This window comes from Amblyraja radiata, chromosome 7 (genome assembly GCF_010909765.2).
Source record: "Amblyraja radiata isolate CabotCenter1 chromosome 7, sAmbRad1.1.pri, whole genome shotgun sequence".
Classification (NCBI taxonomy): domain Eukaryota; kingdom Metazoa; phylum Chordata; class Chondrichthyes; order Rajiformes; family Rajidae; genus Amblyraja; species Amblyraja radiata.
Genome location: NC_045962.1, coordinates 1950005 through 1977620, shown reverse-complemented (window position 1 = coordinate 1977620; position 27616 = coordinate 1950005). Strand labels below are relative to the sequence as shown.

The window sequence follows — 27616 nt, the reverse complement described above, 5'->3', positions numbered from 1 at the left end:
TTGTACAATTTTAACATTACATCCCAACTTCTATACTCAATGCTCTGATTTATAAAGGCCAGCACACCAAAAGCTTTCTTTACCACCCTATCTACATGAGATTCCACTTTCATGGAACTGTGCACAGTTATTCCCAGATCCCTCTGTTCACCTACATTCTTCAATTCCCTACCATTTACCATGTACGTCCTATTTTGATTTGTCCTGCCAAGATGTAGCACCTCACACTTATCAGCATTAAACTCCATCTGCCATCTTTCAGCCCACTCTTCCAACTGGCATAAATCTCTCTGTAGACTTTGAAACTCTTCTTCATTACCCGCAACCCCACCTATCTTAGTATCATCTGCATACTTACTAATCCAATTTACCACACCATCGTCCAGATCATTGATGTACATGACAAACAACAGTGGACCCAACACAGATCCCTGTGGCACCCCACTCGTCACTGGCCTCCGACCTGACAAACAACCATCCACCATTACTCTCTGGCATCTCCCATTCAGCCACTGTTGAATCCATCTTGCTACTCCACCATTAATACCCAACCATTGAACCTTCTTAACCAACCTTCCATGAGGAACCTTGTCAAAGGCCTTACTGAAGTCCATATACACAACATCCACTGCTTTACCCCCATCAATTTCCCGAGTAACATCTTCAAAAAATTCAAGAAGATTAGTTAAACATGACCTTCCAGGCACAAATCCATGTTGACTGTTCCTAATCAGACCCTGTTTATCCAGATGCTTATATATATTATCTCTAAGTATTCTTTCCATTAATTTGCCCACCACTGACGTCAAACTAATAGGTCTATAATTGCTAGGTTTACTCTTAGACCCCTTTTTAAACAATGGAACAACATGCGCAGTACGCCAATCCTCCGGCACTATTCCCGTTTCTAATGACATTTGAAATATTTCTGCCATAGCCCCTGCTATTTCTACACTAACTTCCCTCAATGTCCTAGGGAATATCCTGTCCGGACCTGGAGACTTATCCACTTTTATATTTCTCAAAAGTGTCAGTACTTCCTCTTCTTTGATCCTCATAGTTTCCATAGCTACTCTACTTGTTTCCCTTACCTCACATAATTCAATATCCTTTTCCTTGGTGAATACCGAAGAAAAGAAACTGTTCAATATCTCCCCCATCTCTTTTGGCTCTGCAGATAGTTGGCCACTCTGACTCTCTAATGGACCAATTCTATCCCTAGTTATCCTTTTGCTATTAATATAGCGGTAGAAACCCTTCGGATTTACTTTTACCTTACTTGCCAAAGCAACCTCATATCTTCTTTTAGCTTTTCTAATTTCTTTCTTAAGATTCTTTTTACATTCTTTATACTCCTCAAGCACCTCATTTACTCCATGCTGCCTATAACTATTGTAGATATCCCTCTTTTTCCGAACCAAGTGTCCAATTTCCCTTGAAAACCATGGCTCTTTACAATTTTTTACGATTTCCTTTCAACCGAACAGGGACATAAAGATTCTGTACTCTTAAAATTTCACCTTTGAATGTACTCCATTTCTCTTCCACATCTTTCCCATAAAACAAACTGTCCCAATTTACTCCTTTTAAATCCTTTCGCATCTCCTCAAAGTTAGCCTTTCTCCAATCAAAAATCTCAACCCTAGGTCCAATTTTGTCCCTCTCCATAATTATATTGAAACTAATGGTATTGTGATCACTGGACCCGAACTGTTCCCCAACGCATACCTCTGCCACCTGACCCATCTCATTTCCTAACAGGAGGTCCAGTACCGCCCCTTCTCTAGTAGGTACTTCTATGTATTGTTGCAAAAAACTATCCTGCACACATTTTACAAACTCCAACCCATCCAGCCCATTTACAGAATGTGTTTCCCAGTCTATGTGTGGAAAATTGAAATCTCCCACAATCACTACCTTGTGCTTACTACTAATATCTGCAATCTCCTTACATATTTGCTCTTCCAATTCTCGCTCCCCATTTGGCGGTCTATAATACACCCCTATAAGTGTTGCTACCCCTTTCCCATTTCTTAGTTCCACCCAAATAGCCTCCCTAGACGAGCCCTCTAATCTATCCTGCCAAAGCACTGCTGTAATATCTTCCCTGATAAGCAATGCAACACCTCCACCTCTTGCCCCTCCAATTCTATCACACCTGAAGCAACGAAATCCTGGAATATTTAGTTTCCAATCACAGCCCTCCTGCAACCATGTTTCACTGATCGCCACAACATCATACTTCCAGGTGTCAATCCAGGCTCTAAGTTCATCCACTTTTCTTACAATGCTCCTAGCATTAAAATATACACATTTAAGAAACCCACCCTCTCTTATTCTCTGATTATTTTCTTTTTCTTCTCTCTCCCCTACATTTTGGGTCAGAGTGCTACCATTCTCTGCCCCCTGCTTCACACACTGACTGCTAGCTTTCCCAATTTGAGTCCCTCCCCCCAACCATACTAGTTTAAAGTCTCCCCAGTAGCCTTTGCAAATCTCCCCGCCAGGATATTGGTCCCCCTTGAGTTCAAGTGCAACCCGTCCTTTCTGTACAGGTCGCACCTTCCCCAAAAGAGGTCCCAATGATCCAGAAACTTGAATCCATACCCACTGCACCAGTCCCTCATCCACGCATTTATCCTCCACCTCGCTCCATTCCTACTCTCACTGTCGCGTGGCACAGGCAGTAATCCTGAGATTGTTACCTTTCCAGTCCTTCTCCTTAACTCTCTACCTAACTCCCTAAATTCTTCTTTCAGGACCTCTTCTCTTTTTTTACCTATGTCGTTGGTACCTATATGCACCACAACCTCAGGCTCCTCTCCCTCCCATTTCAGGATTTCTTGGACACGTTCAGACACATCCCTGACCCTGGCACCAGGGAGGCAAACTACCAACCGGGATTCCTGTCTGCGTCCACAGAATCGCCTATCCGACCCCCTGACTATAGAGTCCCCTATTACAATTGCCCTCCCCTTCTTTTCCTTACCCTTCTGAGCAACCGGACTGGTCTTTGTGCCAGAGGCCCGGCCGCCGTCGCTGCCCCCAGGTAGGCTGTCTCCCCCACCCTTACTCAAACATGAGTACTTATTTTCAAGGTGTACAGCCACCGGGGTACTCACCAGTCCCTGCCTCTGCCCATTGCCCTTCCTAACTGTGACCCAGTTTTCTGTCTCCCGTGGTCTTGGAGTGACCACCTCCCTGTAACTCCTTTCTATGACCTCCTCGCTCTCCCTGAGCAGACAGAGGTCATCGAGTTGCTGCTCCAGGTTCCTAACGCGGTCCCTTAGGAGCCCCATCTCGACGCACCTGGCGCAGATGTGGACGTCTGGAGAGCACTCAGACTCCATGACCTCCCACATCTGACATCCAGAACAGTAAACTGCCCTGGGCCTCATTCTCCCCCTTATCCAAATACAATAAAGCCTTACAATTACAATACAAATACAATACAAGCCAATCAGCTGCTTCCGCTGGTCCTCTTCCACCAATCAGAGGTTTCCACCAGAATCCTTCTCTGGAAGTGAGATGGAACGTTACAGATTTGGGTAACTTACAGCTGCAGGTAAGTCCTCCTCTCACCAACGGCTCCCCTGGCCTCTGTAGAAGCAAACCCCGCGCTGTATTTATACTTACAGCTGCAGGCAACTCCTCCTCTCACCAACGGCTCCCCGAGCCTCTGTAGAAGCAAACCCCGCGCTGTATTTATACTTACAGCTGCAGGTAAGTCCTCCTCTCACCAACGGCTCCCCGGGCCTCTGTAGAAGCAAACCCCGCGCTGTATTTATACTTACAGCTGCAGGCAACTCCTCCTCTCTCCAACGGCTCCCCTGGCCTCTGTAGAAGCAAACCCCGCGCTGTATTTATACTTACAGCTGCAGGTAAGTCCTCCTCTCTCCAACGGCTCCCCTGGCCTCTGTAGAAGCAAACCCCGCGCTGTATTTATACTTACAGCTGCAGGTAAGTCCTCCTCTCTCCAACGGCTCCCCTGGCCTCTGTAGAAGCAAACCCCGCGCTGTATTTATACTTACAGCTGCAGGTAAGTCCTCCTCTCTCCAACGGCTCCCCTGGCCTCTGTAGAAGCAAACCCCGCGCTGTATTTATACTTACAGCTGCAGGTAAGTCCTCCTCTCTCCAACGGCTCCCCTGGCCTCTGTAGAAGCAAACCCCGCGCTGTATTTATACTTACAGCTGCAGGTAAGTCCTCCTCTCTCCAACGGCTCCCCTGGCCTCTGTAGAAGCAAACCCCGCGCTGTATTTATACTTACAGCTGCAGGTAAGTCCTCCTCTCTCCAACGGCTCCCCTGGCCTCTGTAGAAGCAAACCCCGCGCTGTATTTATACTTACAGCTGCAGGTAAGTCCTCCTCTCTCCAACGGCTCCCCGGGCCTCTCTAATAATGTTATTATTTGAGTACACACATTCTTGCTGGCACTTACATGACGTGTCAGTCGGGTTCTAAACAATAGTGTTAAGGGAACAGTATATATGTGGCCCATAACACATGAAACTAAGTTTTTTTAAATCATTATTTAACAGGCGATTCAGGGCTGACAGTATATAATTGCCAAGTTATTTATTCAGTGAACTCCATTGGTGGTGACACACCATCGCCAGAGTTTTGGACAGCTCAGGGAAAGAGGCAAAGATAAGCACATTCTAGAGATTCCTTCAGAAGTTCATAAGTGTGGGAGCAGAATTAGGCTATTCGGCCCATCAAGTCAACTCCTCCATTTAATCATGACTGCAGTATCTTTCATTCCTAACCCCATTCTCCTGCTTTCTCCCCATAACCCCGTGACACCCGTACTAATCAAGAATCTCCGTAGGAACTGCAGATGCTGGTTTACACCGAAGATAGACACAAAATGCTGGAGTCCTTCAATGGAACAGGCAGCATCTCTGGTGAGAAAGAATGGGTGTCGAATGGTCCAATTCTGCTCATATCACTTATGAACATCAAGAATCTATCAATCTTTGTCTTTATCCATTGGCGGCCTGCACAGCCTTCCGTGGCCTTCTACTTATCTGATGCAGAATGTATTTACAGACTGAGGTTTACTGAAGCAATGATCACAGGGAAATATGATGTTGTGCAGCTAACCTTCAGACACACTCGTGTGCCTACGTTGCTCTCCCCAAGAAGATCAAGGTTGTTGTGACAATCAGCTTCCTAGCGACTGGATTACGCAAACAGATCTATTTCATATCCTTCAATTTTTAGCTTTCCGGAGCACAGGAAAGGTCACCCTGGCTCTCCAATTGCATAAGAATCAGTTCATCAATTTTGCTTTGGTGAGGAGGCAGTAGCAGCCAGGGCATTGTGTGTTGTCAGCTTTACTGCCTTCCCGTCAAACCTGGATATCACTAATTGCACTTACATGTGCACAAAGGCTCCCAATAATAACCCAGAGCAAATGTGTCTCCATCAGTGTACATGTGGAAACTGGTCATGAAATCATACGACCATAAGTGATAGAGCAGAATTAGGTCATTCGGCCCATCAAGTCTACTCCGCCATTCAATCATGCTGATCTATCTCTCCCTCCTAACCCCATTCTCCTGCCTTCTCCCTATGACCTCTGACACCTGTTGTGAGGCGATCATGAGATGATCACCAGGTCATGAGAAGAGGGTTCCTGGCAGCAACATGGACCTTTTATTCTGAAGGACTCTGCCATGGCAGACATAGTCGTTGAACAGTACTGTCTGCAGAGACTGGGATTACACCCTTATTCCATGGCTGTCCACACAAGTTACTGTCGGTCTGCAGCAACTGAGCACACAAGCGACAGAGTTCTTGTGAAGAACACAAGCCTGCATCAGTCTGGGGAAAGTCTGCGGTACACAACCCATTGTTCAGTTTAGTTTAGTTTAGAGATACAGCACGGAAACAGGCCCTTCGGCCCACCAAGTCCGCGATCCCCGCACATTAACACTATCCTACACACACCAGGGACAATTTCCATTTTATACCAAGCCAATTAACTTACAAACCCGTACGTCTTTGGAATACGGGAGGAAACCGAAGATCTCGGGGAAAATCGATGCAGTCACGGAGAGAATGTACAAACTCCGTACAGACAGCACCCGTAGTCAGGATCGAACCCGGGTCTCCGGTATTGCGAGCGTTGTAAGGCAGCAACTCTACCGCTATGCCACCGCTCCGCCATGGCATTGGTGGGACGTACTCTTCATGTGTGGTAGAGTTACATAGCACAGACTTGCCCTTCATTCTTAAAGGAATATGTTGGCCATAAACTCATCCTATCTCACCATTAAAGAGCTCCCACTTGTCAGACGTCCCCTTACCTGCAAGCAACCTCTCCAAATCAACCCTTGCAAGTTCCTATTGAATGCCATCAAAATTCACCTTACAAAGATACATAGATACATAGATAATAGGTGTAGGAGTAGGCCATTCGGCCCTATGAGCCAGCACCGCCATTCAATGTGACCATGGCTGATCATCCACAATCGGTACCCCGTTCCTGCCTTCTCCTTTATATCCCTCATATCCCTTGACTCCGCTAGCTCTAATAGCTCTATCTAACTTACCACAATCCTATTATTATTTAAAAACCAATAGAATTATGGTCACTGTTTCCAAAGTACTCCTCCACTGACATTTCAGTCAATGGCCCAGCCCCATTTTCCATTAGGACGTCAAATGTGTCACATCTCCAATTGGGCTATCATCGTATAGTTTGAGAAAACTTTCGTGGAAACACTTTTGCACCATCTCATCCCTTAACATTCAACAACAACTCCGACCCCCGATGCATGTGGCAAGGCATCCAGGCCATCACGGACTATAGACCCACCAACACCACCCCCACATCCAGCGACGCCTCCTTCCTTGAGGAGCTTAACCATTTCTATAGGTACACAAAATTGCTGGAGGAACTCAGCGGGTGCAGCAGCATCTATGGAGCGAAGGAAATAGGCGACGTTTCGGGCCGAAACCCTTCTTCAGACAACCATTTCTATGGCAGCTTCGACAGGGACAATCTACAGACAGCCATCAAGGCTGTGCTCCCTGCTGATCAGTGATCAGTGATCACCAACCCCTCACACTCACCCCCTACGACGTGTACGTGGCACTGAGTAGGACTAATGCACGTAAGGCCGCAGGCCCTGATGGCATCCCCGGGCGCGTCCTCAGGGCCTGTGCTGCGCAGCTAACAGATGTCTGGATTGACATCTTCAACCTGTCACTTGCCCAAGCAGTTATCCCCACGTGCCTTAAAACCACCTCCATCGGGCCGGTGACAAAACACTCCACAGCGGCGAGCCTCAATGACTTCCGCCCAGTTGCACTTACTCCCATCATCACCAAGTGCTTCGAGAGGCTCGTCCTGGCACACCTCAAAGGCTGCCAACCCCCCACATTGGATCCCTATCAGTTTGACTACCGCAAGAACAGGAGTACGGAGGATGCCATCTCAACGGCACTTCACTCCGCCTTCTCCCACCTCGACAACAGAGACACTTACGTAAGAATGCTGTTCATCGATTACAGCTCAGCATTCAACACCATTATACCCCCTAAACTGATCACCAAACTCGGTAACCTGGGCACCGACCCCTCCCTCTGCAACTGGATACTGGACTTTCTAACCAACAGACCCCAGTCTGTTAGGTTAGACAAGCACACCTCTTCAACCCTAACCCTGAAACCGGAAACAGGGCTGTGTGCTGAGCCCCCTCCTCTACTCCCTCTTCACCTACGACTGCACACCTGTACATGGTACTAACAACATCATCACCTATGCAGATGATACAACAGTGATTGGCCTCATCAGCAACAACGATAGGGAGGAGGTCCAGCTCCTAGCAGCATGGTGCGCTGACAACAACCTGGCCCTTAACTCCAAGAAGACCAAGGAGCTCATTGTAGACTTCAGGAAGGCTAGTGGCGGGACGCACACCCCCATCCACATCAACGGGACGGAGGTGGAACGTGTTTCCAGCTTCAGGTTCCTGGGGGTCAACATCTCCGATGACCTCTCTTGGACACACAATACCTCAACTCTGGTCAAGAAGGCTCACAAGCGTCTCTTCTTCCTGAGGAGACTGAAGAAGGTGCATCTGTCTCCTCAGATTCTGGTGAACTTCTACCGCTGCACCATCGAGAGCATCCTTACCAACTGTATCACAGTATGGTATGGCAACTGCTCTGTCTCCGACCGGAAAGCACTGCAGAGGGTGTTGAAAACTGCCCAACGCATCACCGGTTCCTCGCTCCCCTCCATTGAGTCTGTCCAAAGCAAGCGTTGTCTGCGGAGGGCGCTCAGCATCGCCAAGGACTGCTCTCACCCCAACCATAGACAGTTTACCCTCCTACCATCCGGGAGGCGCTACAGGTCTCTCCGTTGCCGGACCAGCAGGTCCAGGAACAGCTTCTTCCCTGCGGCTGTTACTCTACTCAACACTGTACCTCGGTGACTGCCAGTCACCCCCCCCCCCCCCCGGACACTCCTCCCACAGGAAAAACACTATGACTGTATGCATGTAAATAGATTTATTTATTGAAATCATATTCTATGTCGCTCTCCAGGGAGATGCTAACTACATTTTGTTGTCTCTGTACTGTACACTGACAATGACAATTAAAGTTGAATCTGAATCTGAATCTGAATCTTAACACTACGGCAGTCCCCGTCAATATTAGGGTCATTAAAATCACCTTTTATTGTAAATCTGTTATTTTTACATCTATCTGTGAACTCCCTTGAGATTTTAAACCTCATGACCTGGTGTTGAGACAACAGCCTTTCTCTCAATGTCAGCAAGACAAAGGAGATAGTGATCGACGTCAGGAAGTGAAGCGGTACACATAGAAACATAGAAACAAAGAAAATAGGTACAGGAGGAGGCCATTCGGCCCTTCGAGCCAGCACCGCCATTCATTGTGATCATGGCTGATCATCCCCAATCAATAACCCGTGCCTGCCTTCTCCCCATATCCCTTAATTCCACCAGCCCCTAGAGCTCTATCTAACTCTCTCTTAAATCCAACCAGTGATTTGGCCTCCACTGCCCTCCACTGCCCTCTGTGGCAGGGAATTACACAAATTCACAACTCTCTGGGTGAAAAAGTTTTTTTCTCACCTCAGTCTTAAATGGCCCCCCTTTATTCTAGGACTGTGGCTCCCTGTTTCTGGACTCGCCCAATATTGGGAACATTTTTCCACATCTAGCTTGACCAGTCCTTTTATAATTGTATATGTTTCTATAAGATACCCCCTCATCCTTCTAAACACCAGTGAATACAAGCCTAGTCTTTTCAATGTAAAGACTCATACCCAAGTTTACATTGACGGTGCCGCAGTAGAGATGATTGAAAACTTCAAATTCCTAGGAGTCAATATCACCAACAACCTCTCCTGGACCACCCATATTGAAGCAACGACCAAGAAAGCACACCAACATCTCTACTTCCTAAGAAGGTTTAGGAAGATCAGCATGTCCCCAGCAACTCTCACCAACTTCTACAGATGCACCATAGAAAGCATTTTATCAGGATGCATCACAGCTTGGTTTGGGAACAGCTCCATCCATAGACCGCAAGAAATTGCAGCGAATTGTGGACGCAGCCCAGACCATCACACAAACCAAACTCCCTTCCATTGACTCAATTCGTACCTCACGCTGCCTCGGCAAGACAAGCAGCATAATCAAGGACGAGTCACACCCAGGCCACTCCCTCTTCTCTCCTCTCCCATCAGGCAAAATGTATAGAAGTGTGAAAACGCACACCACCAGATTTCTGTGCTGTATCGCTAAAACCTACCTCGTTGGGGCCCTTGGACTATTATGATCAGACTTTACTGGACTTTATCTTGTACCCTGGTACACGTGACAACAAAATAAACTCAAACTCCCTACATGTTCCTCCAACTACTGCAGACTTTTGGAGGGTCTGTGTGCAGTATGTTGTATAACGTCACCAACCAAAGATTGCAGATGGTATGAGAGGAAGCGAACTCAGAGCCTGAAGGAGGTGAGGCACAACCCGAGAGGCAGCAGGAGATGTGGAGGAAGAGGGAGGACAAGGAAGATTATTGTTGTTACTCCAGCTGAACAGTAACAGCCTTGTGTCTCACTTGTGTGAAGCCCTTGTCTACACATGCTATGACAGTCTTCTTCAGAGAAAGACAGGTTCTAAATGTTAAGAAGATAGACACGAAATGTTGGATTAACTCAGCGGGACATGCAGCATCTCTGGAGAGATGGAATGGGTGACGTTTCAGGTCGAGACCCTTCCTCAGACTTTAAATTATAATCTCCAATGCAAACTAAGTGACTTGATCCACAGCGATCATTAAAATCAAAAGAGCACACCAATAGCATGGAATTGGCCAGATGATACATGACTCCTCACGCCCTGCAGTGTAGGTCACAACATGGATCCCTGATCAAATAACTTCAATGGGTTGTCAGAAGAGTAGCACTTTGCTTAAACAATGACCTCTATGCAACATACATGTTCCGTCACTTAACCAACCCACTCATTTATCAGTCAGAGACACTCAACTCTATTACATGTACAGCCTTCTCTCACAACAGCAGGAGTATTTACCATCTTCTTAAGATTCTTTTCATTAAACCACTTAGCACCTTGTGCCCGCACAGCCATCTGTGACAAATAGCTTAAAAAATGAATACATTCCATGTCACATACTTCTATGTTTTATTACTACATAGAGTCATGAGCGATACAGTGTGGAAACAGGCCCTTCGGCCCAACTTGCCCACACCTGCCAACAATGTCCCAGCTACACTAGTCCCACCTGCCCACGTTTGGTCCATATCCTTCCAAACCTGTCCTATCTGTTTCTTTAATTACTTCCTCTGGCAGTTTGTTCCACACATTCACCACCCATTGTGTGAAAAAGCTACCCCTCAGATTCCTATTAAATCTTTTCCCCTTCACCTTGGCCAATAAACTTAGTTACTTACTTAAACCTATGAAGGGAGCCATGAAGCTATGAAGGACCTATAGAAGGAAGCTCAGTGTAGAATGCTCACTGAGTCTATGCTGGCTCTCATAGAACTCCAATTCTCCTTCATGTTTTCCCTGTAATCCATTTTCTTCATTTTACATCAACTTCCCAAAGGTCCTTCCATTTTATCTAAATATCAGGGACAACGTACTGATGCTGATTAACTTACCCACTGCAAGTCTTTGGGAGGCAACTGGAGTACCCAGTCACAGAAAGAACTCTACACAGACAACACCAGAAGTCAGGACTGAATTTGGATCTATCTGCTTCACTGGGCTGCCCTAATTCTCCCTCTTCGTTCCATCATACATTAAACAAATAGTAACAGACACAAAATGCTGGAGCAGGACAGTCAGCATCTCTGGAGAAAAGGAATGAGTGACGTTTCGGGTCTTCGGAGGAAGGGTCTCCACCCGAAAAGTCACCATTCCTTCTCTCCAGAGATGCTGCCTGTCTCGCTGAGTTACTCCAGCATTTTGTGTCTATCTTCGATTTAAACCAGCATCTGCAGTTCTTTTCTAGCCAAACAGTAACAATCTCTACAATATCTTGGAAGCATCTCTGTACCAGTCCGGACAAATATCTGTTCTTTCCACCTATTTTCATCTCTCTTGGCCATCCCACCCAGAGTCACCTTATTTGTGATACAAAGTACAATTTTCCACTACAGTAAATATTTTATAATGTTATGTGATCTCATTGTATCAGTACATGTGTGACAAATTCTCTAATAGAGCCAATGTGACAGAAATACAATGTTTATTGCGAACATTCTCTGGCCATGTACGGTTGAATGTACAGTTCAGTGAAATACTGCACAGACCATAAAGATTGTTGCTGCATAATTTCAACAGGCCCGAGAATTCCTGAAGCATCAACCATCACCAGACATACCTTTTTGTACATGAAATGTACAGCATTTGTTATGTGACATGGAAATGGGAGGCATGGTGGCGCAGCGGTAGAGTCCTGGGTTCGATCCCGACTATGGGTGCTGATTGTACGGAGTTTGTACGTTCTCCGTGTGATCTGCGTGGGTTTTCTCAGAGCTCTTTGGCTTTCTCCCACACTCCAAAGGTGTACAGGTTTGCAGATTAATTGGCTTGGTATAATTGTAAATTGTTCCTGGTGTGTATAGGATAGTGTTGGTGTGTAGGTATTGTTGGTCGGTGTGGACTCAGTGGGCCAAAGGGCTGTTTCCGCGCTGTATTTCTAAACTAAACTAAATTAATTAGATTAGATTAGATAGCCTTTATTGTCATTCAGACCGAAGTCTGAACGAAATTGAAGCAGTCATACATACAATACAATACAATAAAAAACAATAAACACATATTAACATCCACCACAGTGAGTCCACCCAGCATCTCCTCACTTTGATGGAGGCAAAAGTCTTAGGTCTCCAGTCTCTTCCCTCCTCTTCTCCCTCTGCGCTGAGGCGATACCCCCCGGGCGATGTTACAACTGTCCCGCGGCTCAAACACCGCGGCCCGGGGTGGTCGAAGCTGCCGCCCACCAGTCCTGCTGACGCAGCCGCTGGCCCGCGGCCGAACCCCGGACTCAGGCCACCGCCGGCAGAACACCGTCCCAGCCACCGGAGCACCGTTCCAGCCCCGAGCCGGATCGCCCTCACGTGAGTGCCGTTACCGTCTCAGCCTCGCGGCAGGCCACCCCGACTGGGCACCGCTTCTCCCTCGGGCTGGGCCGCCCCGACTGGGCACCGCTCCTCCCTCGGGCTGGGCCGCCCCGACTGGGCACCGCTCCTCCCTCGGGCTGGGCCGCCCCGACTGGGCACCGCTCCTCCCTCGGGCTGGGCCGCCCCGACTGGGCACCGCTCCTCCCTCGGGCTGGGCCGCCCCGACTGGGCGCCGCTCCTCCCTCGGGCTGGGAACGCCGTACCTCCCCGAGCTCGGCCACTCCGACGGGAGCACCGTTCCTTCCTTGGGCTGGCCGTCCTCACGGGAGCGTCACAGCCCCTCACGGAAGCCCTGTTCCAGCCCCGAGCCGGGCCGTCCTCACGGGAGCGAGCCCAGTGCGAGTCCTGGCGGGCACTGCCTCCTGAGCCTCGAGTTCGCCAGCTCCGCCATTAGGACTCAGCGCAGGCGGAGGCAGAGAAGGGGAATACGACAAAAAAGTCGCATTCCCCCGCAGGGAGAGACAGCAAGCCCCGTTTCAACCCCCCCCCCAAAACAGAAACTAAAAACCAAAACTAGACTAACCAAAACGAAAATAAACAACCCAAAAAACACAAAACAAACAGGACTGCCGGAGAGCCGCTGCTGCCAGAGCCGCGCCGCCACTAGAAACTAAATCTAAAGTGATAGACATTTACAGTGATTGAGAGATTCTGAATCAACATTGTGTTTAGTCACTTGTTGGAGAACAGAGGTAGTCTGAAGAAGTGTCTCGGACCGTAACATCACCCATTCCTTCTCTCCAGAGATGCTGCCTGTCCCGCTGAATTACTCCAGCTTTTGTGCCAATCATAGTGGTATCAGACAGCTCAGTCTTGAAAGGAATTAACTGACAGAACTTATTAAGGTCGGAATGACAGTGAACAATTTGGAAATGGCAGCTCTTGAATAATGTTTCAAAATAAATGTTGCATTGCTAAAATGGTTACATTTTTATAAGTATTTCATTTGATGTACAATGCCTTGAGGTACCCTGAGGTTGTGAAAAGTGATCTGACATTTCTCCATAAAGCATTAAGAAGGGCCAAACGCGGTATGTTCGGACTAATTGGGTGCAAATTTAGAACAAATATTACTCATTAAATTCTGGTTTAAGATTTCTGAAATTTGAACTACCCTGATGGCCGGATCTCTCTCAGTGTAACTGGCATTTCACGTCCGTCTTCACTACAGAAGACACAATAAATGAAACAGAAATGGAAGGAATGGGTGGGTCCAAAAACATCGAAGACCATGAGGCCATTAAAGAAAGGAAAATAATGATATTTTGGGAACTAAACAAAGACAAATCCCCTAAATCTGACAGCTGACAACCGGTGCATCTAAAAGATTGGTTGCATTAGTGATAATCCTTCAAATTCCGTAGTTCCACGACAGTTTCAGTACATTATGCTATCAAATGTAAGACTGGAGCTTAAGTGGTGAAATAGACATGATAGCCTGCTGTGTGCAACAGCCAAAACATTGGAATCATTAAAGTATTTGCAAAAGGATGCATAGATATCAATGTTTATGGAAAATCAACATGGCTTTATGAAGCAAAAATAATTTTTGATGAATCAAATGAAGGTGTGTTGCTGACACCTCCTCTTTTCTTAATGTCAATGTGTTTATTTTGTTCTCTGCCTTTTGAGGGTAAGTGTAGATGGGAAGTATTCATTCAAGTCTTCTCCTATCTCCTGTGGCTCCAACATAGATGACCACACTGATCCTTAGGGGATCTATTCTCTCCTGAGTTACTAATTGTCTCTCAATATATTCATCAAATCTCTTTGGGTCCACTGATATCTTACCTACCACAAATACCTCATGCTGCAAAGCAAGGCAGATCAGGGGAACCATTGGATGTGGTATATTGTGCTTTTCAAAAGCCATTTGTATAAGGGACCAGAAAAAAAGCTGTTCCATAAAATATGGGTTTGCAGGGTTCAGGGTAACATATCAATATTGGCAAAGGAATGGTTAAAGAATGTGAAAAGGGCTGAGAATAAATAGACAATAGACAATAGGTGCAGGAGTAGACCATTTGGTCCTTCAAGCCAGCACCGCCATTCAATGTGATCATGGCTGATCATCCCCAATCTCGATCATAGGGCTGGTTGGTATTCTATTATAGCGAGGACTGAGAGCTATCAGTCATGGACATTAAGTGATTTATAATAAATTTTAAAGGTGGCTGACTGTACAACAATACATTCAATCCCAGAAGTTCCAGAACATATCCACTCTCCACATAACAAAGTCATCCTCACACCCAGATAACTTCCACCCTTCAACTTCAATCTGGTTCCTGCTCATTGAACCATCGACTGATAGGAACCCCCTTCACTTTATTTATTATATCAAAGGTTCTAATTTATGCAAGTCATCACATCTCAAGACCTTCTCGACACTGTAGATAATGATCTAACTACTCTAATCCGACTTTGTACTTGAAATCCTTCATTCATTCATTCATTCAAATACTTACATAAATCTCTCTGGGAGGCTGGAGTGCTGGGAGGAACCTTCACAACCGATCAAACATGGTTTGGTGACCAGAAATCAATACAGTTGTGATCCAGACAGTGCTTTCAAATGAATATTAGAGTTATACAGCACAGAAACAGGCCCTTCGGTCCAATATGTCCCTCCTATCTGAGTACTCGTCTAATCCAGTCCCATTTGCTCATGTTTGTCCCATGTCCCTCTAAACCTTTCCAGTCAACACACCTCTCCAAATGTTTTTTAAATATTGTTATTGTACCTGCCACAACCACTTCCTCTGGAAGCTCAATCCATTTATTTCCATCTTCCATGTAAAAATGTTGTCCCTCAGATTCCTATTATATTTTTTCTCCCTCACCTTAAAACCATGTCCTCGAATTCTTAATTCCCCAAACCTGGGAAAACAATTTGTGTGCATTCACCCAATCTGTGGCCCTCGTGATTTTAGGTTTAGGCTTATTCCTGTCACATGTATCGAGGTACAGTGAAAATCCTTGTTTTGTGTGCTGTCAAATCCAATCAGATAATACATGTATGAATCCATAAAGCAAACTCAAGTACAATAGGTAGACTGAAGAGAAAGATGCAGTGACAAATATAATTCTCAGTATTGTAGCATTAAAGTGAATTGTTGGCAAAGGGGTAGGTTGGAGAATTGGGACTGTACCCTAACTTATGGAAGCATCATTCATTTTACACATCCCTTCAAGATCACCCCTCAATCACGTATGCTCCAGGAATAAAGTCTTAGCCTCACCTATAACCCATTCCTTGAGTCCTGGCAACATCCTCATATATCTTTCTGCATTCTTTCTGGCTTAATGTCATCTTTCCTATACTGAGAATTCAAAACTGAATACAATAGTGCCAATGTCTTCTGCAACTACAACATAATATCCCAACTCCTCTTACTGATGCCTATACTGATAAGGGCCAGGCCAAACACATTCTCCACCACCTTATCTTACTGTGACCTTGCTTTCAGGGAAATATGTATTTGTTCCCCTCTGTTCTACAACAGTCTCCAGGGCCCATATTCACCGTGAATATTCATCCTGTCCTGTTTCAACTTCCCAAATGCAACATTCCTCACTTAACTCAATTTAAGAATAAGGTGTAGGCCATTTAGGACTGAGATGAGGACAACATTTTTCACCCAGAGAGTTGTGAATCTCAAGAGTCAAGAGTCAAGAGTGTTTCATTGTCATATGTCCCAGATAGAACAATGACATTCGTTCTTGCTGCAGCACAACATAATATGCAAACATCATACGATATGACAAACGAGAGAGAAAAAGAAAAGCTCAGTATGTATATACACACGGTGGAATTGTCTTTTCTAGTTGGGCCGGTGGGTTAAGAAATGGTTAATGGAGTTCAATACAGATAAGTGTGAGGTACAGGTACTGGCGGCGCGACTCACCCGTTGCAGCGGCCCCTACAGCCTGTCTGTCTTTTTTTCATATTTGTCTAGTTAAATGTAGTGTTTGGTGTTTTTTAATACTGGTTTTAAATGTGTATATGTGGGGGGCGGGGGGGGGGGGGGGGGAACTGTTTAAAATCTCTTTCCTGTCCGGGAGACCCGACCTTTTCCCTGTCGGGTCTCCGTTGTCGTTGGGGCCTAGCACCGTGGAGCGGCCTCCAACCTGAATGACCCGGGGGCTCGGGAGACGGCGGAGTTGCGGAGTTGCGGACTACTCACCATCGTGGGGCTGGCCGGCCTCGGAGCGTGGGGAGCGGTGGTGACTCGCTGCTGCGACTCGACTCCTGGGGCTCGGAGGCTCCAGCAACGCAGCCGCAGGTCCGGTGGACTGTCGGGACATCGGGAGCTCACGGGTCCGGGGGGAGAGAGAGACCGCTTCCCGGAGCAACGCGACTTCTCCAGCTGGAACGACCTGGAGCGGGGTCATACATCGCCCGGCACGGCTTCATGGCCGTGGGACATTACAGCGCCCGCCGGGGGCTCCAACTTTGTGACTTTTAGACCGGGAGCGGGGCCGTAAATCGCCCGGCACGGCCTAAAATGGCCGTGCCGGGTCCACTGGGTCCACTGTGATGGATGTTTGTGTGAACTAAATTGTGTGTATGTCTAGGAATTGTATTTGTTTGTATGGCTGTGGAAACAGAATTTCGTTTGAGCCTCACTGAGGCTCAAATGACAATAAATTGTATTGTATTGTATTGTAAATAACTGCGGTCCCAGCACCGAGCCTTGCGGTACCTCACTAGTCACTGCCTGCCATTCTGAAAGGGACCCGCAAATCCCTACTCTTTGTTTCCTGTCTGCCAACCACTTCTCTATCCATGTCAGCACTCTAACCCCAATATCATGTGCCCTAATTTTGACCACTAATCTCCTATGTGGTACCTTATCAAATGTTTTCTGTGAAAATCCAGGTACACTAAACATAGAAACATAGAAAATAGGTGCAGGAGTAGGACATTCGGCCCTTCGAGCCTGCACCGCCATTCAATCTGATCATGGCTGATCATCCAAATCAATATCCCATACCTGCCTTCTCTCTATACACACTGATCCCTTTAGCCACAAGGGCCACATCTAACTCCCTCTTAAATCTAGCCAATCAACTGGCTTGAACTACTTCTGTGGCAGAGAATTCCACAGATTCACCACTCTCTGTGTAAAAAATGATTTCCTCATCTCGGTCCTAAAAGACTTCCCTCTTATCCTTAAACTGTGACCCCTTGTTCTGGACTTCCCCAACATCGGGAATAATATTCCTGTATCTAGCCTGTCCAACCCCTTAAGAATTGTGTAAGTTTCTATAAGATCCCCCCTCAATCTTCTAAATTCTAGCGAGTACAAGCCTGTCTAAAAACAACACAATAATCACTGATATGGCCTCAGCTGCAAACGAATTCAACAAATTCTTTGTTGGTGTTGGTCCTGATTTGGCCGGAAAAATGGCCAAGACTGGTAGCAGCGATGGTGTAGAAAGTAAAGAGATATATGTAAAGGACAAATCAAAATAGGACGTACATGGTAAATGGTAGGGAATTGAAGAATGCAGGTGAACAGAGGGATCTGGGAATAACTGTGCACAGTTCCCTGAAAGTGGAATCTCATGTAGATAGGGTGGTAAAGAAAGCTTTTGGTGTGCTGGCCTTTATAAATCAAAGCATTGAGTATAGAAGTTGGGATGTAATGTTAAAATTGTACAAGGCATTGGTGAGGCCAATTCTGGAGTATGGGGTACAATTTTGGTCGCCTAATTATAGGAAGGATGTCAACAAAATAGAGAGAGTACATAGTAGATTTACTAGAATGTTGCCTGGGTTTCAGCAACTAAGTTACAGAGAAAGGTTGAACAAGTTAGGGCTTTATTCTTTGGAGCGCAGAAGGTTAAGGGGGGACTTGATAGAGGTCTTTAAAATGATGAGAGGGATAGACAGAGTTGACGTGGATATGTTTTTCCCACTGAGAGTAGGGAAGATTCAAACAAGGGGACATGACTTGAGAATTAAGGGACAGAAGTTTAGGGGTAACATGAGGGGGAACTTCTTTACTCAGAGAGTGGTGGCTGTGTGGAATGAGCTTCCAGTGAAGGTGTGGAGGCAGGTTCGTTTTTATAATTTAAAAATAAATTGGATAGTTATATGGACGGGAAAGGAATGGAGGGTTATGATCTGAGTGCAGGTATATGGGACTAGGGGAGAATACGTGTTCGGCACGGACTAGAAGGGTCGAGATGGCCTGTTTCCGTGCTGTAATTGTTATATGGTTATATGGATACAATATTTATAAGAGGGACTGAAGAAAAAGAAATTATTGACACTGTAAAAAAGCTCAAGAGTAAGAAATCCACAGACTGTCATGATATTGACATGTCTACAGTTAAAACCATTATAGAATGCATAGCAAGACCTCTGACTCACATTTGTAATCAGTCCCTTCAAACCGGTGTATTTCCCAACAAAATGAAAACAGCTAAAGTCATACCAATATATAAAACTGGAGACAAACATGTACTTTCAAATTACAGACCCATTTCATTGCTTCCACAGTTCTCCAAAATACTGGAAAAATATTTCACACAAGACTGGACGAATTTATCACCAAACATAACATACTGTACGAACAACAATATGGTTTTAGAGCTAACAGAACAACTTCATTTGCAATTATTGAATTTATAGAAAAAATTACTAAGGCAATAGAAAATAAAGAGTATGCAGTAGGGATTTTTTTGGACTTAAAAAAATCATTTGACACCGTAGATCACGAGTTATTAATAAAGACACTACAAAGATATGGCATTAGAGGCATCGCACTATCAAGGCTATCCCGCTACCTACAGAACCGGGAACAATATGTCGAAATACAAAACCATAAATCACAATTACTGCAGGTTACGTGTGGGGTGCCCCAGGGCTCAGTGTTAGGGCCATTATTATTCATTTTATTTATCAATAATAGATGTGAAGTGTCAAAAACTCTTGAAACTATTCTCTTTGCTGATGATACTAACTTACTCTGCTGTGGAGACAACTTGGAACAGCCCCTGGATAGTATGGAAAAGGAATTGAGCAGGATGAAGATCTGGTTTGACGAAAATAAACTCACATTGAATTTAAGTAAAACAAAATTCATAATATTTGGAAATCGATCAACCAACACAGAGAAAAAGCTCATGATAAATGGCACAGAAATAGAAAGAGTATCTGAAATAACATTTCTTGGAGTATTAATTGACAACAAATTAACTTGGAAACCTCACATAAATTATATTAAAGCCAAAATATCCAAATCAATTGCAATACTGTAATTTCCTGTAAAGGATTATTAAAGGTATAATCTACTGAATAAAGCCAGAGACCTACTAAATCAAGCCTCCCTGTATATGTTGTACTGTTCCCTCATACTCCCATACATGATCTACTGTGTGGAGGTATGGGGGAACACATACAAAACAAATACACATCCAATCTTCATCCTCCAAAAAAGAGCAATACGAATTATACATAAAACCACCTACAGACAATCAACAAAACCATTATTTATCAGACTAAATACATTAAAATTTCAAGATCTGACGGATTATAAAACTATCCAAATTATGTTCAAAGCAGCTAATCAGCAATTGCCTTGTAATATCCAGGGGTTGTTCCAACGGAGAGAAAGCAAACACAACCTGAGAGGAACCTATATATTCGAAAAGCCGGCAATAAGAACTAATGCAAAACTCCATTGTGTTACAGCAAAGGGTGTTAGTCTCTGGAATAACTGCCATGATGAGCTGAAAAAATGTAAGACTCTATTCAAACTAAAAACACTCTTCAGAAACAAAAGATTGAATGGTTATGAGCTGGAACAGTGATTTTCTTTTCTGTTTGGTTATTTCTTGTTTGTGGACTGTTCAACAGATTTTGGGTCCATTTGTTCCCATTATTTTGTTTTTCCATGAAAATGTATAGAAAATAAGAGGGGGTGGGACCAGAAAAGTTTTCGAACTTCTTCTTACCCCTTTTGAGCATGAACGATATTATTTGTATTATTTGAGTTACTTGTTTGTTTGTTTTCCTTTGTGTTTTATTTTCTTTTTTTATTGCTTTCAAGTTTATTTGTGTTTGTGTTGTTTAACATGTCAAATAAATAAATAAATAAAGTAAGTAAGTAAGTAAGTCTATCCAGTCTTTCTTCATATAAAAGTCCTGCCATCCCAGTAATCAGTCTGGTGAACCTTCTCTGTACTCCCTCTATGGCAAGAATGTCTTTCCTCAGATTAGGAGACCAAAACAGTACGTAATCCACTGTCTCTCCACTGTCCATATTCTTAGTTACATCTTCAAAAATTCCAGAAGATTATTCAAACATGATTTCCCCTTTGTAAATCCATGCTGACTCGGACCGATCCTGTTACTGCTATCCAAATGTGCTGCTATCTCATCTTTTATAATTGACTCCAGCAGCTTCCCCACCACCGATGTCAGGCTAACTTGTCTATAATTCCCCGTTTTATCTCTCCCACCTTTCTTAAAAAGTAGGATAACATTAGCTACCCTCCAATCCGCAGGAACTGATCCTGAGTCTATAGAACATTGGAAAATTATCACCAATGCATCCACGATTTCTAGAGCCACTTCCTTAAATACCCTGGGATGCAGACCATCAGGCCCTGGGGATTTATCAGCCTTCAGTCTATCCAACACAATTTCCTGCCTAATGTGGATTTCCTTCAGTTTCTCTATCACCCCAGATTCTCTGACCACTACTATATCAGGAAGATTGTTCCTTAGTGAAGTCAGATCCAAAGTACCTGTTCAACTCATCTGCCATTTCCTTGTTCCCCACAATAAATTCACCTTTTTTGGTCTTCAAGGGTCCAACTTTGGTCTTAAATAATGTTTTCCTCTTCGCATACCTAAAGAAGCTTTTACTATCCTGCTTTATATTCTTGGCTAGCTTACCTTCGTATCTCATCTTTTCTCCCCGTATTGTCTTTTTGGTTATCTTCTGTTGTTCTTTAAACATTACCCAATCCTCTTGCTTCCCGCTCATCTTTGCTACGTTGTACTTCTTTGCTTTAATTTTTATACTGTCCCTGACATAGAAACATAGAAACATAGAAAATAGGTGCAGGTGTAGGCCATTCGGCCCTTCGAGCCTGCACCGCCATTCAATATGATCATGGCGGATCATTCAACTCAGTATCCTGTACCTGCCTTCTCTCCATACCCCCTGATCCCTTTAGCCACAAGGGCCACATCTAACTCCTTCTTAAATATAGCCAATGAACTGGCCTCAACTACCTTCTGTGGCAGAGAATTCCAGACATTCACCACTCTCTGTGTGAAAAATGTTTTACTCATCTCGGTCCTAAAGGGTTTCCCCTCTATCCTTAAGCTGTGACCCCTTGTTCTAAGTTTCTATAATATCCCCCCTCAATCTTCTAAATTCTAGAGAGTACAAGCCGAGTCTATCCATTCTTTCTTCATATGAAAGTCCTGACATCCCAGGAATCAGTCTGGTGAACCTTCTCTGTACTCCCTCTATGGCAAGAATGACTTTCCTCAGATTAGGAGACCAAAACTGTACGCAATACTCCAGGTGTGGTCTCACCAAGACCCTGTACAATTGCAGTAGAATCTCCCTGCTCCTATACTCAAATCCTTTTGCTATGCATGCTAACATACCATTTGCTTTCTTCACTGCCTGCTGCACCTGCATGCCTACTTTCAATGACTGGTGTACCATGACACCTAGGTCTCTTTGCATCTCCCCTTTTCCTAATCGGCCACCATTCAGATAATAGTCTACTTTCCTGTTTTAGCCACCAAAGTGGATAAACTCACATTTATCCACATTATACTGCATCTGCCATGCATTTGCCCACTCACCCAGCCTATCCAAGTTGCCTTGTCAGCCATGTTCGTACCTTTCTCCCCTTGGAATCTTTCTTCCTCCTAGGAATGAACTGATCCTGCACCTTCTGCATTATCCCTAGAAACACCTGCCATTTTTGTTCCACTGTCATCCCTGCTAGTGTATCTTTCCTGTCACCTTTGGCCAGCACCTCCTCATGGCCCCATAGTCCCCTTTATTCAACTGCAATACTGACACCTCCGATCTACTCTTCTCCCTCTGCAATTGTAGATTAAACCTGACCACGTTATGGCCACTGCCTACTTATGGCTCATTAACCTCGAGGTCCTTTATCAAATCCGGTTCATTACTTAATACTAAACCCAAAATTGCCTTCTCCCTGGTAGGCTGCAATACAAGCTGTTCTGTGAATCCATCACGAAGGCACTCTACAAAGTCCCTTTCTTGGGGTCCAGTCCCAACCTGATTTTCACAGTCTACCTGCATGTTGAAATCTCCCATAACAACCACAGCATTACTTTTACTACATGCCAATTTTAACTCCTGATTCAACTTGCGCCCTGTGTCCAGGCTACTGTTTGGGGGCCTGTAGATTAGTCCCATTGGGGTCTTTTTACCCTTACAATTCCTTATTTCCCTCCATACTGACTCCACATCTCCTGTTTCAATGTCACCCCTTGCAAGGGACTGAATTTCATTCCTCACCAATAGGGCAACCCCACCTCCTCTGCCCACCTGTCTGTCTTTTCTATAGGAGGTATACCCTTGAATATTCAGTTCCCAGCCCTGGCCCTCTTGCAGCCATGTCTCAGTAATTCCCACAACATCATACTTGCCAGTTTCTAACTGAGCTTCAAGCTCGTCCACTTTATTCCTTATACTAGTCCAACCAAATTGGTCACAGTGCTGAGGAGAAGGATTTCCTGGAATGTATACGATGGGTTTTTAAACCAATATGTAGATGAACCGACTAGAGGGTTACTCAATCCTAGACTGGATATTGTGTAATGAGGAATTAGTTAGCGATCTTGTTGTGCAAGGCCCCTTGGGTAACAGTGACCGTAATATGGTGGAATTCTTCATTAGGATGGAGAGTGACACGGTTAATTCAGAGACTAGGGTTCTGAACTTGAATAAGGAGACTTTGAAGGTATGAGATGGAAATTGGCTTGGGATTGACTGGCAAATTATATTTAAAGGGTTGACAGTGGAGGTGCAATGGCGAAGTTTTAAAGACCGCATGGATGAAATTGTTCATCCCTGTCTGGCGAAAAAATAAAACTGGGAAGGCGGCTCAATTGTGGCTGACAAGGGAAGTCAAGGACAGTGGTAAAGCCAAGGAAGAGGCAAACCAGAGGACTGGGAGAAATTTAGAACTCAACAGAGGAGGGATTGACAAATTGGATGGAGTTAAAGGGGAAGAGAGTAGAGGAAAATTACGAAAGACTCCCAAATTAATGGGACAGAAAGTTCAAGAAGGGATAAGAGGGTAAGGTCAGGTGAAATAGGAACTGGTGTTAATGCCGAATAAATGTGTTTTTTTAAATAAATGCAAGAAGTATAAAGGGCCTGTCCCACCTGGCGATTTTTTCGGCGACTGCCGGCGTCATATCAATGTCGCCTAAAGATTTTAATCATTTCAAAATCGAGCGTCGACAAAAACAATGGTGCGACTCTTGATAAACACCGCGCGTCATACGTCATCACGCCGCGTCACGTGTCTGAAAATGATGTTAGGTAAACTGTTGGGACTGAAGGCAGATAAATCTCCAGGGCCTGATGGTCTGCATCCCAGAGTACTCAAGGAGGTGGCCCTAGAAATGGTGGATGCATTAGTGATAATTTTCAAGTGTTCTCTCAACTCTGGATCAGTTCTGTGGACTGGAGGGTAGCCAATGTAACTCCACTTTTTAAGAAAGGAGGGAGAAAGAAAAAGGGGAATTATAGACCAGTTAGTTTTACATTGGTAGTGGGGAAGATGCTTGAGTCGATTATTAAAGATATTATAGCAGCGTATTTGGAACGCAGTGACAGGATCGGTCAAAGTTAGCATAGATTTATGAAGGGGAAATCTTGCTTCACTAATCTTTTGGAATTTTTGAGGATGTAACAAGTAGAATGGATACGGTCGACCCAGTGGATGTGGTGTATCTGGACTTTCAAAAAGCCTTTGACAAGCCCCCACACAAGAGATTTGTGTGCAAAATTAGAGCACATGGTACTGGGTGTAGTGTATTGACATGGATAGAGAACTGGTTGGCAGACAGGAAGTTAAGAGTCAGAATTAACGGGTCCTTTTCAAAGTTTCAGGTAGTGACTAGTGGGGTGCCACAAGGCACGGTGCTGGGACTCCAGTTGTTTATAATATATATATATTAATGATTTAGCTGAGGGAATTAAATGTAACATCTCTAAGTTTGCGGATGACACAAAGCTGGATGGCAGTGTGAGCTGCGAGGAGGGTGCTATGAGGCTGCAGGGTGACTTGGATAGGTTGGGTGAGTGGGCAGTAGCATGGCAGATGCAGTATAATGTGGATAAATGTGAGGTTATCCACTTTGGTGGCAAGAACAGGAAGGCAGATTATTATATGAATGGTGTCAGATTAGGAGAAGGAGAGGTGCACCGAGACCTGGGTGTTCTTGTACATCAATCACGGAAAGTATGCATGCAGGTTCAGCAGGCAGCGAAGAAAGCCAATGGCATATTGGCCTTCATTACAAGAAGATTTGAGTTCAGGAGCAAGGAGGTCCAACAGGGCCCTGATGAGACCGCACCTGGAGTATTGTGTACAGTTTTGATGTCCTAGTTTGAGGAAGGACATTATTACTATTGAGGGAGTGTAAAATAGGTTCTCCAGGTTAATTCCCGGGATGGTAGGACTGACATATGATGAAAGAATGGGTCGACTGGGCTAGTATTTGCTGGAATTTCAAAGGATGAGAGGGTATCTTATAGAAACATATAACATTCTTAGAGGATTGGACAGGGTAGATGCAGGAAAAATGTTCCCGATGTTGAGGGAATGCAGAACCAGGGATCACAGTTTAAGAATAGGGGTAGGCCATTTATGAATGAGATGAGGAAAAACCTTTACACCGAGAGAGTTGTGAATAGAAACATAGAAAATAGGTGCAGGAGTAGGCCATTCGGCCATTCAAGCCTGCACCGCCATTCAATATGATCATGGCTGATCATCCAACTCAGTATCCCGTACCTGCCTTCTCTCCATACCCCCTGATCCCTTTAGCCACAAGGGCCACATCTAACTCCCTCTTAAATATAGCCAATGAACTGGCCTCAACTACCTTTTGTGGCAGAGAGTTCCAGACATTCACCACTCTCTGCGTGAAAAATGTTTTTCTCATCTCGGTCCTAAAGGATTTCCCCTCTATCCTGTCCAATCCCTTAAGAATTTTGTAAGTTTCTATAAGATCCCCCCTAAATCTCCTAAATTCTAGCGAGTACAATCCGAGTATATCCAGTCTTTCTTCATAAGAAAGTCCTGACATCCCAGGAATCAGTCTGGTGAACCTTCTCTGTACTCCCTCTATGGCAATAATGTCCTTCCACAGATTTGGAGACCAAAACTGTACGCGATACTCCAGGTGTGGCCTCACCAAGACCCTGTACAACTGCAGTAGAAACTCCCTGCTCCTAGACTCAAATCCTTTTGCTCTGAAAATCTGTTGAATTCTCTGCCACAGAAGGCAGTGAAGGCCAATTCACTGGATGTTTTCAAGAGAGAGTTAGATTTAACTCTAAGGGCCAAGGGAATCAAGGGATATGGGGAAAAAGCTGGAATGGGGCTCTGATATTGGATGATTCATCAATCACTGAAAGTATAACCTCGGGTTATTCACACCCGCCGCCCCCTCCCCCCCTCGGGTTATTCACAACCCCGCCCCCTCCCCATCCGGGTTATTCATGATTAAAGTTTAAAAAAGCCCAAACCACCTTTTACAACACAGCTTATAGTGACATCACAATGCCCCCCCCCCCCCCCCCCCCCCCCCCCCCCCGCCTGGAGCCACCCCTCTCCCTCAGCTGCAGAACATTCTATCCCCCCCACCGGCCCCCGACAGCCCCTGCCTTAAGCAGTCCCCCTCCCCTGGCTGAAGCGCTCCCCACACCGGCCCCCGACAGCCCCCGCCTGAAGCCGTCCCCCTCCCCCGGCTGCAGAACGCAACAACAAACACAACTAGAGAGAAAGGACTGAATGAATCTCATCTTTAACGTTTAAATTGTTGTTATAGTTTAAGAGTTATTCATCTTTTAATCTTTAATAAAAACTTTTTTCACTTGCTGTTCCTGTCAGTTGCACCTGCACAGTAATACCTACACGTTCTATGTCACAATGGAAACACAACGCCGCCGGAGAGCCGCTAAGAGTGGATGGGGGGGGGGGGGGGGGGGGTTGAGGGGGGATGGAGTGAGTGCGTGGGTGGGGGATGAGGAAGAGGCAGAGGGGGGTAGGGGGGATCAGGGCATCACAACAGGGCATCACGTCAGCTGCCCCTGCGCAGTTTGGGGCTATGGGTGTGTGGTGGAATATTGCATTGGGGATTGGGTTGCATTGAGGGACCAGGCTTCTCGTGTGACTGGGACCCAATGGGTCCCACTTAGTCCAGTACACTTATAAAAGTCTCATCTTGTATGTATGTGTGCATGTGTGTGTGTCTGTTTCCGTATGTGTTTTTCTACTTTCGTCACAATGCTACGCGCTGGAGTTGAAATTTTGACAAATTATTACTCACATTAACCCGGTCGATGCAATAAACAGGTTCCCTTCACATTTTTCTATATTTTTCAAATTTATTATTACATTTTTTTTTAAACAATAAAAGCCAAAACGTCACCCTTTAAAACACACACAGATTCCGCAAGCAGCTTCCATTGACGTCATTCTGCCCCCGCAAGGGGAAGGGGTCACCACCCTTTTCAATGGCGTCAGGGGGAGGGGCCGCATTTCAAAAACACTTTCACCGCCTCCACAATGGACCAGTTAACGGCACTGCTTGAGGTCAAGTGAACATTCGACTTTTTTAAAAATATTTTTTTTTATTAGAAGCAATGTACAAT

The 27616-nt window shown here is 45.1% G+C and overlaps 1 protein-coding gene across 1 annotated transcript in view; it reads right to left on the bottom strand.

The window, feature by feature from the left end:
• Nucleotides 1-27616, bottom strand: part of LOC116975667 (mucin-5AC-like) — a 516444-nt gene that overhangs the window by 283521 nt on the left and 205307 nt on the right. The gene's annotated exons all lie outside the window — the stretch shown is intronic.